Source organism: Bombus affinis, unplaced genomic scaffold (assembly GCF_024516045.1).
Source record: "Bombus affinis isolate iyBomAffi1 unplaced genomic scaffold, iyBomAffi1.2 ctg00000064.1, whole genome shotgun sequence".
Classification (NCBI taxonomy): Eukaryota; Metazoa; Arthropoda; class Insecta; order Hymenoptera; family Apidae; genus Bombus; species Bombus affinis.
Window position 1 is genome coordinate 1491656 of NW_026108821.1, and position 13459 is coordinate 1505114.

Genomic DNA, 13459 nt, shown 5'->3' on the forward strand with positions numbered 1-13459 from the left:
ATTGCTTCTTCAATTCTAAAATTGACTGTGATCGTGATACTGTAAGAACTGATAGCGTCGATATGATAATACCATACATAGAGTATGAGAGTACAAACGAATATATATATATTCGGTTTAATAAATTTAATTTAATAAATTTAAACCGTCAAACAGGGAGGGCTTAATCTGCAGGCAAAAAGAAGAAAAAGAAATAATCATTTATAAAGCGAACGACCATTAGCTAATTCCAATTTGAAAATATAGCTAAAGTCAAAGTCATTTTGAACAAATGTTCCCTGTACGCGTTACCGTTTGGCATGGACGAACGTCTCGGACGTTGATGTCCGTACATTTATATATATATATATATATGCATTTCTGATAATCATTTTCAACTCGCACAGGGAAGAAACATCACTGAGGCTACCGTGAATTAAATTCGCGTATCAAGTAACAGGATAGATACGATTCATACGAAGCTTTGCGTCGTTATTCGAGGTATGAAAAGCTTTAGCAGTGATATCGAGAAAAGCGAAACTACGAAATCATCGCTGTCGTCGAGACAGAAATTGCTGCGAATATCGCGGAAAGCAGAGCGAAGGTAAAGAGTATTACAGGAAAAAGTTGTTCGGAATATTAGCTTTGGCAAACATATTTCAAAGCCGTTGAATATGGCGAGATTGTCCGCTTTGTAAATATTTATCGAAAAACATGTCGTACGAAGCTGGGCAATAAACGCGTTTTTCCAGAGTTACAAACAAGTATCGTACGTATGAAACAAGTAACGACCAATTTTCCATTCCACGGCACGCGACAATTGACCGTATTATCAGCGTTTCGTCAGAGTTTCAAGAACTGCGTTTTCTTTTCTGTATTTATGGTTTCGCAACTGTAAAACGGGAGGTTTATTCTGGAGATGCGAGATCGCGTGAACAACTAGCGCAACGAGTAAAAACACGCGGTTTTTGCAACTCGATCGAATTGTTAGCAACTGTGTGTACGAGATCGTATTACTCCCATCGTTGATCGATGTCAGGCTTCTATCCGAGCACACGGACAACGTTCTCCAACGACCAATCAAAGATACCAGATAATAATTTTTCATTGTATCATTATTGTAGCTATTAACGACACGGGCTTGTTGTCGCATGATAAAAAGCATGCAACTGCGCTGACACGATAATACAGCGAACTTTTGCACGCTGCGATGGAAAACGCGTCGTTACCTGTTTCGTACGAACGATACTCGTTTGTAATTCTATAAAGAAACGTCCGTTGACGAACATTATATAAAGTTCTTCCTTCTTCTTCTTCTTCTTGTCTGTAAATCAACTCCTTACAATTTGACGGTTTAAATTTGGCACACCCCGTATATACAGGATGCAATCGAACAACGTCTGAAAGCGAGAACAACGCGAATCCTTGTGGAAAAATGAAGAAAAAGTATAGGATAAAACGTTCTCATTTTCGACTTGGAGAATCGAGTCTGAAAATTTATCAAGTATACTCGAAACGTATCTGAATATCGGTTCGAATAATAAATTTATTTAATTATATAATTAATTTATTACAAAGGAAATACAATCTGGATGTGAATGTTAAATGGAAACAAATTTTGCTAAGTTGAAAATCGATCATATCGTAATTACCACGACTCGTTGTTTACAAATTAAAAATCTGTTTTACGAATACGAGGAGCTATATATCTACTATTATTAATCAATTTTTATGAAAAATTTCGTACGATGCGCGGATAAATTCTAATTTGATAAATTGTTGGAAACGTGGAAAATTGAATGCAATAAAATTACGTGGCACGGTTTACACGGTTGCAACTTTATGACCCACTTAGGTCAAGTAGCAATGAAATTTATTGCATATATCGGAAATTCAAGGCACGTAATTGGCAGTTTATAAACAAATTATTTGTTCTCTTAATTAAATTGCCCGCGTCGAAAGCTGTGAAACGTTTTTGTATCGAAATCGAAGAATCCAACATCGCGATCCTATGAATCGAAGAATGCGACGTAAGTATGGTTGAGAAACGATAGAAAATTCCAAGTGTTACGCTGTATTTCTCGTTCGATTTAAATCGAAATTTTAATGAGGAACAGCGCCGATTGACATTTAAAAGTGAAACGGTTAAGAGCAACGATACAGGTTTTGTTAAAAGCAATTGGTCTATTTACCTCGCTGTTTAAACGGGTTTGTTTGACGTTACTTTGATCAATTTCCATTGACACTTTTATAGATAGCATTCTTTTTTACGGATGGAAAGCCGTCTGATGGAAATTTGTCTGAAATGTCCGTCGTAAAATTGCATTTTCGCGGGCAACAGAAAACAATGGAATTTTGTACAAAAGCGCAATAATTTAATTAGCGCAAAATTCCATTTTCCCCGCTGGGAAATTGAATTTTCTATTAAAGCGTGATACGTTTAATCAGCGGTGGCGTAAATTCAACAAACTAACAACTGGAATATTGACTTGTCACAATTTTGTGACACCGTATATGTCGTTGATACGTTCCAGTCTGGTCGTATTTACAATTTCAGAAATTTTGCAACTATTTTTTCATTTTATCCGTAACGAGAATAGCGAAGATAAGACAGGCAAACGTGGTAAAACGTTGATAATTCGGTTACAGGGAAATCGAATAAATTTAAAGTTGAAGAAAGTAAGAGAAAGTCGAAACGAAGCAAACGCGATTCCTGAAGCCATGATGTTCAGGGATATTTTTTTTTTTTTTTTTTTTTTGCGTGGGGAGGGGAAAATGCTATTACGCATGCCCAGTGACCCGCATCACTGGGTTATGTGGGAGTCGGTCGGATGTCGTTGCCATACCCACTAAAAACCCCTCCTCCTTCTTCCTCCGCTTGGGGGGCAGACAACCCCGGTAAAACCTGTCGGCAGTCATCAGGGTTGTCCTTTCGTGCCCCGTGGTATCTACTTCTTCGGGCCGTTACTCCTCATGTCGTCCTCTCAGCCAGTTCAGAATACTGGGCTGGTCTCCTTCTGCGGTTTTTCGTTGTTTCGTGTTCTTGCCCTCATTGCTCCGCGTAGTTGTTGTTTCGCTCGTTCTCCTCCTTGCTTCTTCCCAGGCCCTCGCTGTCACCCTCCTGTGACACATGACGGTCTTGCAGAATTGCCTAAATTTATTCCAGCTCTCGTCCTTGGCGGTCACCGTGGCGATCAGATTGCCCACGTCTATCTTCCCGCCCAGAGCGTTCTCCAGCTCGATCCTTCTGTCCGCCCACTTCGGGCACGCGAAGAGGGCGTGCTCTGCATCGTCGTTCGGGTCTCCACAGTCGAGACAGTTGCTGTCGCTGTCCCTGCCAATCCTTTTCCTATAGACACCGAAGCTCCCATGCCCGGTTAGCAGCTGCATGGTGTGGTGATCGATGTCCATCTTCTTTTTGGTAAATAACAGCGCACTCGGTATTAGCTTCTTTGTGATATTTTCTTTTTTGTAGTTGTTCCACTCCTTCTGCCAGTCCTCTTGGGCCTTCTTGCGAATCGCCTCCAGTTCCTCCTTCAGCTTGCAGTCGTCATCCGTGCCACTCCTGGGCCCGTGGATCTTGTTCCTTTCGTAGGTCTCTCCGAGCATCTTTATCTTTATGTAAATCGGGAGATTCCCGGTCAACACGCAAAGTGCTGCGTGGGAGACGGTACGATATGCCGTCGTTGTTATGCACAGGGCCGTTCGTTGTGCACGTTTCAGCTTTTTCCTGTTCTTATCGGTATTCGCTGCTCTAGCCCACACCGGTGCTCCGTAAGTTACGATGGACTCCCACACATTGTAGTAGAGCCTCCGAGCCAAGCTGGGCGGCCCGTTGATGTTGGGTAGAATTCCCCTAAGTGCTCCTATTAACTTGTCGGCTCTGTTACACGCCATCTCGATATGCGCACCGAACCTCCGACTGGAGTCAATGACGACTCCGAGATACCTGATGCGATCGACCGTTTCGATGTCCGAGGAGCCCAACCTGAGTTTCACCACTCTCGGCACTCGCAAGCTTGTGATGAACATGACCTCCGTCTTTTCTCTCGCCAGGGTGAGCCCGACACTCGTGCACCAGTCGTTGGCGATCCTTAGCATCGTGTTGACCTTGGCGGAGGCCTCTTCGTTCCTCCCGACGGAGCATGTGATGGCCAGATCATCCGCGAAGGCGGTTGCTCTGACCATTGGCATGTTGTCGAGTCTCTCGAGCAACCGGTCGTATACCAAGTTCCACAGGAATGGTCCGAGGATGGATCCCTGCGGGACTCCCGCCGCCACCTCGTGCTCCACCGTGCCGTGCTGGTTGCTCACGATGATCCTCCTTCCGGATAGGTAACTGCCGATTAGCATTTTGACCTTCCATGGCAGCTTCCTCTTGTCAAATTCCTCGTATATGCTCTTCCAGCTAAGCGAATTGAAGGCATTGCTAATATCCAGGGTGATCATCACGCATACTACCTTCTTCTGTTTACAGATATTGGCAAACTTCATCACCTGCGTGATGGCGTCTACCGTACTCCTCTTCTTTCTGAAGCCATATTGCCTCCGATGGAACGGGTCCATTCCGATGCATCTCTCGATGATCTTCTTAAAGCATTTTTCCCAGATCTTGCTCATGGTTGGGAGTATGCTTATCGGCCGGTACGCGTTAGGGAGACTGGGATCCTTACCCGGTTTCCTTAGCAGTATTACTCTGGCCGTCTTCCAGCAGACTGGGATCCTTCCTGATTCAGTGATGCCGTTGAACGCCCTTGTCACGAGCTCGCTCCTGCGACTCGCTACCAGCTTCGCGATCCCGCCCGGCACGCCATCGACTCCTGCAGCCTTCTTGGTGCTCATTCTTCCGGCGGCATCGACGACATCGCCTTCGCCGATGGCGACGCTGAGGCTAATATCTCCTTCTTCTTCGGTCTCTGCCTCTTCGCGGCCCTCATAATGGGGGGGTCCGTGTCCCAAGGTGAATAGCCTCTGTAGGACTGCCCTCACCATGTTGATCGGCATGTCGTTGGTTGGTCCCTTGCTTTTACATTTCTTCATGACCGTGCGATAGGGTTTGCCCCAAGGGTCGCTCTCCAGTATCTTGCAGTATTCTGCCCAGGCTGTTTTTTTGCTGCGGGCGATCTCCTTTTTTAATTGCCTTCGGATCTCCTTGTAGGCGTTGACGAGGGGCTCGGTGTTGCCGGCATTCTTCTTCCTTTCTCTCGTCACCTTCCTGAGCGCTTTGTGCGCCTGCGCTCTCAGTTCCGCGATCATCGGGTTCCACCAGTAGTTCGCGTACTTGCGGCTCGCCGCACTGTTCGACTTCCTTAGCATCCCTTCGCACGTACCTTCGATGCTCTTTTGCAGGGGCTCGGCCCCATCCTCTCCGATAGCCGCGTTGAGGTCCTCCTTCTTCAGTGTGTCGTCGAATCTGCTCAGGAACTCCTCCGGCGACATGTCCTTGGTCACGTCCCTGTAGAACTTCGATACGGTTCGGGTCTTCCTCGCCTTAAACCTGTGGAGCACGTACAGATGGTCCGAGGCCGAGTATTTGTCCAAGACCGCGCTTTCGGCGTGTATCTCGCTGACCTTATTGGATACGCTTATTATGTCAGGGAAGCTCGTCTTCCCGTTCATGAAGAAGGTATACTTTTCCTTGAGCCTCAGTGGAAACACCCGGTGACTGCTTAGTGCCTCCATTAAGACTCTCCCTCTCTTGTCTGTGGTCGATCCTCCCCAACAGGTTGACTTTGCGTTGAAGTCTCCGGCCACGACGACCTTGTCGTGTCTTCTAGCAGCGCTCTTCGTCATAGTCGACAGCGTGTCTATGTACTCGGAGTATGCTAGCCTATTTATGTTGGGCGAACAGTATCCGCTGAAGCAGAAGACGTCGCCGACGCGGACGCCCACTATCCCGTCGCTCTTGACCTCTGTTGTTTCATCGGGCAGTTTGCCGTTGAGGAGTGTGACCCATATCGAGGCGTCTCCTTTGGTGTCATTAAACCAGTGCGGTAGCTGCCTGTTCGGCTCGGAAATTATTATTATATCCGGCCTAAGTTCGATCGCGCATTGGTGCATCATGTCCTGCGCCAGCTTGCATCTGTTGAGGTTTATCTGCAGTATCCTCATTTATTCGCTTTCAATCGCCTTCTATACTCTGGACAAGCCAGGGATCCGGTTACGTGGTCAAATTTCACACCTTTCTCCTTGCTGCAGATGGAGCAGCAGGGTGCGTTGGCGCAGGCAGCTATCGTGTGGTCTTTGGCTCCGCACTTCCTGCAAATCTCCTTTCCAGGGCTTATCGCCGTGCATTTGTTCGCGATATGACCGAACATGTGACATCTGTAGCACTTTACTACATTGGGTAGTGCCTTTATCGAGGCTATCGTCAAGCCGGTTCTGATCTTCCGGCTCGCCCCCTCTTTGGCCAGGTAGGCTTTCGGCATCGTCACTATTGCCGATTGGGTGCCCCACGGCGCCATTTTTAGGGTCTTTACTTCGACCTCAGTGATGTCGCTTATGCCCAGATGCAATCCTATCACCCTGGCTAGTTCTTCCTTGCCTACGAGCGGGTCTATATCCCTGATCTCTACGGAGGTCTTGTCGCGCATTGGTAGCGCTCTCACCTTGCCTCTTAGTGCCGTGTTCATATCCGCCACGGTCTTTTTGGCGTTGCTACCTGCTTTCAGCTCGATTAGAATGTCACCTGTTCTGGTCCTCCTAATTCCACAGCTCTCCTTTAGGGTCTCCTTTGCCCCCATCAGGTCTTTGTAGGCCTGGATCCACTCCTTGTCTTGCCCTACTTTGACGAGGATGGCTTCGGGTCTGTTACGAATCCTCTTCGGTCCCTCCGGCCTCCTTGGCTTGTCCAATGCCGCCCTTCCTGCGTTCGCCTTACTGACCACCGTCGGGGTGTCCGTTCTTTTTCCTCTCCTTCCGCGGACAGGGATCCAGTCATCCTTTACATCGCTGTCCGTGTAGTCAGTAGTCGCTTTTGCCGAGCTGTTTCCGGCACAGGCTCCTGCGTAGGAGGCCTCCATGGTCGTTGGTCTCTTTCTCTTGGTGTCGCCCTTCCCCTCGACGGGCGATCTCTCCTTCCTTTTTCCTTCCTTCTCCTCACTCCTCCCCGGATGGGTGGTGATCCTGGTGGCCGTGACTGTCCTAGCGTTCCTCTTGAGCCTCATCTCGTCCAACATCGAGTGGAGCTTGGACGCTTTTTTACTGATAGCGTCCCTCCTTTTCTTGATGTCGGTATCCTTTTTGCTCATGAGGTAGAGTCTGCTACCTATGCATTGGATTTCGCGGAAGACTTCTGTGATGATTTCCGTCATCGCCTTCCATTCGCTCATTTTGATGACGATACTGTCCTCGTCATTGCTTTCGGTCTCGGCCGTTGCTCTGTTCGCCATGGCCTTCCTCCTGAGACATTCCCTTGGTGCCGCCGCTTCGCTGCCGCTGTCCGACATTTCCGCCGGTGTGTCTATCTCCGAGGTGCTGGCCGCTTCGTCCTTCGTTGCCATCGGCTGGCTTCTGGCCAGGTTTCTCGTTGTCTTGCACGCACTCCCCTCCACTGGGGACTTTCTCAAATATCTGGTGATCTTGTCACCTTTCGGGATTTTTTCCTTTGCGAATCGGGTCGCCTTTACGGTGGGTGGTGTCTTATCCTTGAGTGCCTGCATTGGCATCTCGACATCCTCGATGAATCCCGCGATGTCTTCATCAAATTCGAGGTATCTTCTTGTGCTTTTTTTGCACATCTTTCCCTCTGTGACATCTGCGGGTGTTTCTTGGTCCCCGGTCGTGTTTACCGAACGAGGGGAGGCCCTGGGATCGACCTTCCCCTCGCCGTTCATCCAGTCGTTGTGTGACCGTCGGGTCGAGCCTGGGACGCTACTCGAATCCCCGACGGGGCCTGGAAGCTCCGAAACCCCCTGAGCCGTAAGTTTTGTAGCGGCACTCGAGCACGGAACTTTCCAACGGCTTCGCGACACAAAGCGCTATACCTTCAAAGCGTAAGGCCGACGTGCCTAATGTGCCATCGATATCCCTATGGTTCTTCCGCCGAATATTCGGAAGAATGCACGTACGGCAACCGCCGCGGTACATCTAATAAACGCGTGTGTAGTGGGGATATCGAAGGGCAACTAAGGAAAGAATCCATTTGGTTTCGAACAAAAGATTCATTCTGCCTCCAACCGCGAAGTGCGAAAGGTTCAGCATCATAGCGAAGCAAACACAAGCCGAGATACGCGATTGTAAACTCTCGATGGTTAATCATAAGTGTGAATCGTATAAATTGTTGATCTGTTGATTGTTAATAGAAATAAACTTTTCGTTGAACATCTGAGTATTCCTTCCGCACCTATCACGACACACCACCTCAAACTGGTGACCCCGACGTGATTTTTTGTGTTAGAGGTGACAGTGATAGACTAGTCGCGGTGTGAACAGTAGTGTCTGCAAATCACACTATGGAAATGGAGAGCAAACCAACTCCAGCCGGTGCTTTGTTTCGCGTGCCACCATTTATGCCTACGAAGGCCGGGCTCTGGTTCTCGATCCTAGAGAGGTATTTCGACGTAACCGGCATCAGCCACGATAAGGAAAAAGCCGTAACCCTCATGGGATTCCTTGACCCAACATACCTCGCCAAGATCGAGGATACCGTGACCCACCTCCCTGATACCGGCCAGTACGATAAATTGAAGAGCGAGCTGATCCGCACCCTGACCGAATCCGACAGCGCCAAAGTCGAAAGGTTAGTCGAACGCGAAGAGATGGGCGACAGAAAGCCCTCACAGTTTTACAACGACCTAAAGAAACTAGCCAGCCCGCTCGCGTCCGACGAGTTCATCCTAAACCTGTGGAGGAACCGCCTCCCAGACCGTATCAGGGAAGTCCTGGCCGCAGTTGACGATACGAGCATAGAAAAGCTGACCAAGACCGCGGATAGAATCGACGAGGCGTACGTTCGCCACGGCCACCGCGCGCATAGGGTGGGCGCAGTCGCCGAGCCACTGGCATCATACGAAGATAAAACCGATGCACTGGCCGCCGCCGTCACCAGCAGGGTGCTAGACGGAATGAAGGCTATGAGAATCGACGGGCATCGTCGACCACGAAGACGCTCGAATTCTCTCACCCGACCCCGCCGCCGTTCGCGTTCGCAAGATAACCCGCGCCAGGACGGAATGTGCTTCTATCATGCGAGGTTTGGCGATCGCGCCAGGAAATGTAACGCCCCTTGTAAGTGGAAGTCGGGAAACGACACCAGCCGTCCGTAAAAGCGGCGAACGACAACGGCTTGGGATCTCGCCGCATCTTTATTTTGGACCAGAGAACGAAGACTTCATTCTTAGTTGACACCGGTGCTGATATCAGCGTTTATCCCCGAAGCAGGCTATCCACGGACGTAAAGAAAACAGCGTATGAACTATTCGCTGCCAATGGGACGCGCATCGCAACGTACGGCACTTTAGCGATGGAGCTAAACCTGTCCCTACGCAGAGCATTCAGATGGAACTTTACGGTAGCCGACGTGCAAACCCCCATCATCGGCATGGACTTCCTAAGCCATTACGGGTTGCTCGTGGACGCGCGAAACAAAAGCCTCACCGACACGGCAACTCGAATGTCATCGAGGGGATACACCGACACGACAGACGAAGTGTCCGTTAAGACCATTATCGGCGAATCACCATACCACCAACTCCTGGCAGAATTCCCGGACCTCACCCGCCCACCGATTTTTGGAAAAGAGAAGACTCGACACGGCGTGGTACACCACATCGAAACCACGCCTGGCCCGCCGGTCTACAACAAACCCCGCCGTCTCGCACCTGATCGACTTAAACAGGTAAAGGAGGAATTCGAGCTCATGATCGAGCAGGGTGTGATGCGACCATCGAAAAGCCCGTGGGCATCACCTCTGCACGTAGTGCCGAAAAAGGACGGAAACCTGCGACCATGCGGCGACTATCGCGCGTTGAACGCTCGCACCGTACCCGACAGGTACTCACCGCCGCATATCGAAGACTTCGCGCATCATCTGTTTGGTAAGCGAATCTTCTCAAAGATCGATCTCGTCCGCGCGTACCATCAAATTCCGATTGCGCCCGAAGACATCGAAAAAACCGCGATAACAACACCTTTCGGACTTTTCGAAGCAACAAACATGATGTTTGGACTTCGGAACGCCGCGCAAACATGTCAGCGATTCGTCGACGAAATCACACGTGGGCTCGATTTCGTCTACGCGTACATCGATGATTTCCTAATAGCATCGGACGACGAAAGTCAACATCGCGAACATTTGAAAATTCTGTTCGACCGCCTCAACAATTATGGCGTCGTGATAAACCCCACGAAATGCGAATTCGGCGTGCACGAAATTACTTTCCTCGGATACTCGGTAAACTCCGACGGAATTAAACCGCCGCCCGAACGCGTCGAAGCGATTATAAAATTGTCGAAACCCGCGAACGCTAAGCAGCTACGTAGGTACCTCGGTATGATAAACTTCTACCGACGTTTCATACCGGGGGCCGCAAAAACACTCAAACCGCTCAATGATTTGTTAAAAGGCGCGAAAAAGGGCAACGCGCCCATAGAGTGGTCGGAACTGGCGGATAACAGCTTTCGCGAATCGCAACGCGCTCTCGCGGATGCCACGATGCTGGCGCATCCGATACCAGGTGCGCCTATCAGCCTCTCGGTAGATGCGTCCGACTACGCCGTGGGAGCGGTATTACAACAACATGCGAATAGCGAATGGCAACCGCTAGGGTTCGCAACGAAATCTCTGACCCCCGCGCAGCAAAAATATAGCGCGTACGATCGCGAACTACTCGCAATATACACCGCAATCAAACACTTCCGACACGCTTTAGAAGGCAGAAATTTCGCAATATATACCGACCACAAACCTCTTACCTACGCGTTCAGACAAAAATTAGAAAAGTGTTCGCCGCGACAATTTCGATACCTCGACTACATCGGTCAATTCAGCACAGATATACGTTACATAAAGGGGCTAGATAATAACGTAGCCGACGCTCTGTCGCGCATCGAAGCAATAGGGAAGGCCGTGGACCATCAAACTCTCGCCGCCGCGCAAGAAAACGACAACGAACTAAGCGATATCGTCAACTCCGGTACAACCGCGTTACGGTTAAAGAAGATACGCTTTCCCGGTTACGACGCAGAAATATACTGCGACGTATCAGCCGACATTGTAAGACCGTACGTACCGAAATCCTTGCGGCGCGACGTATTCAATTCGCTCCACGGACTTTCCCACCCCGGGATACGTGCCACGCAAAAGTTGGTGACGTCGCGTTTCATTTGGCCGTCCGTAAACAAAGATTGCCGGACTTGGGCACGACAATGTATCCCGTGTCAACGATGCAAAGTCACCAGGCACGTATCCTCACCCGTCGGAACGTTCGAAACAACAGCAGGCCGGTTCGAGCACGTACACATAGACATTATCGCGATGCAATATTCGCAAGGCTACCGATATTGTCTAACGTGCATCGACCGTTTCTCGCGTTGGCCTGAAGCCATCCCCATCGCCGACATGGAAGCGACAACCGTTGCCTCGGCCCTCCTTTCTACATGGATAGCTCGTTTTGGCGTGCCTGCAAAAATAACAACCGACCAAGGACGCCAATTCGAATCAAACTTATTTAACGAACTGTGCCGGTTGCTCGGCATTAAGCATCTACGCACGACAGCCTATCACCCCGCGTCCAATGGGATGGTAGAGCGTTTACATCGGCAATTAAAGGCAACAATAAAATGTCACAATACGAGCAACTGGGTAGAAATCCTACCAATTGTTTTACTTGGCATAAGAACCGCTATCAAGGAGGACCTGAACGCGACGGCCGCTGAAATGGTTTACGGCACCGGCATACGATTGCCGACAGAATTTTTCGCACCGACAAAGCAACAGCCCAACTCGGAATTCGCGAACCGTTTAAAGGAGCGAATTGAGAAAATCAGGCCTCGTTCGATTACGCGACACGGCGACAAAAAAACCTTCGTGTTCCGCGAGCTCGAAACATCACCATACGTATTCGTACGCCACGACGCGAGCGGTGGCCCGTTACAACCGCCTTACGACGGACCTTACCAGGTTATACAGCGTGGAACAAAGACCTTCACCGTCAAAATAAACAATAAAAACGTAATAGTCTCCATAGATCGTTTGAAACCCGCTTTTATTGTATCCGACGACATTGAACAACAGCAACGAGAAACCAGCGCAGAAACCCTCGTTACGTTTATACCGCGTAAAACCACAACTACGCAGAACACCGAGCAGGCACAACAAAGCGAAGATGACTCAGGAGTTCATCACACCACGCGCGCGGGCAGGAGAGTTCGCTTTCCTGATCGCTTTCAGGCGGGTCTGCGATAAGATAATAGGTCATAACTACCTGCGAGATGTAAGAAAAAAAGATAAACGTTGTCACTGGTAAGGGGGTACTGTAGCGGCACTCGAGCACGGAACTTTCCAACGGCTTCGCGACACAAAGCGCTATACCTTCAAAGCGTAAGGCCGACGTGCCTAATGTGCCATCGATATCCCTATGGTTCTTCCGCCGAATATTCGGAAGAATGCACGCACGGCAACCGCCGCGGTACATCTAATAAACGCGTGTGTAGTGGGGATATCGAAGGGCAACTAAGAAAAGAATCCGTTTGGTTTCGAACAAAAGATTCATTCTGCCTCCAACCGCGAAGTGCGAAAGGTTCAGCATCATAGCGAAGCAAACACAAGCCGAGATACGCGATTGTAAACTCTCGATGGTTAATCATAAGTGTGAATCGTATAAATTGTTGATCTGTTGATTGTTAATAGAAATAAACTTTTCGTTGAACATCTGAGTATTCCTTCCGCACCTATCACGACACACCACCTCAGTTTACTTACCTTGTAGTACTTGTCCATATTGTGTTTATGATTTTAATATACATATATATATATGTATTTTTGAGGTGTATCCTTCCGCGTGTATGCGATTCGTGTCCTAAATACTTGCCGATGTCGTCGTAAGGTCGCCAGTCGTCTGTCTGATGACCGGATACTTAAACTCGCAGTGTCCCTATCACTGTTCGACGCGAGGAGTTTTGACTGGCCCTCCACGGGGGCGCTCTCCCGCTTCTTGGTTACCCAGGTAGCCCGCCCGGTGGCGCTTCGGTCTCGCGACCCAAGATGGCCTTCCCTCTGCCCCTAACCTCACTTTTCACACACAGCACTTTCAATCGATCTCTCGCTTTTATACCAGCGAGCTCCCTTATTTCTTGTATTCCCACTCATTCCGGAGCACTAGAAACTTCACTTTCGTGCACTTTCCGCCCGAGTTCTTTAATTTACCCAGATATTTCGGTTATGCCTACGGAGCGTCGTACACGTGTCCGTTCTGCTTGCCGCCATCATCTCTTCCCGATGTTCAGGGATATTATAATCTTTCCGGTGACGTCTTCGACG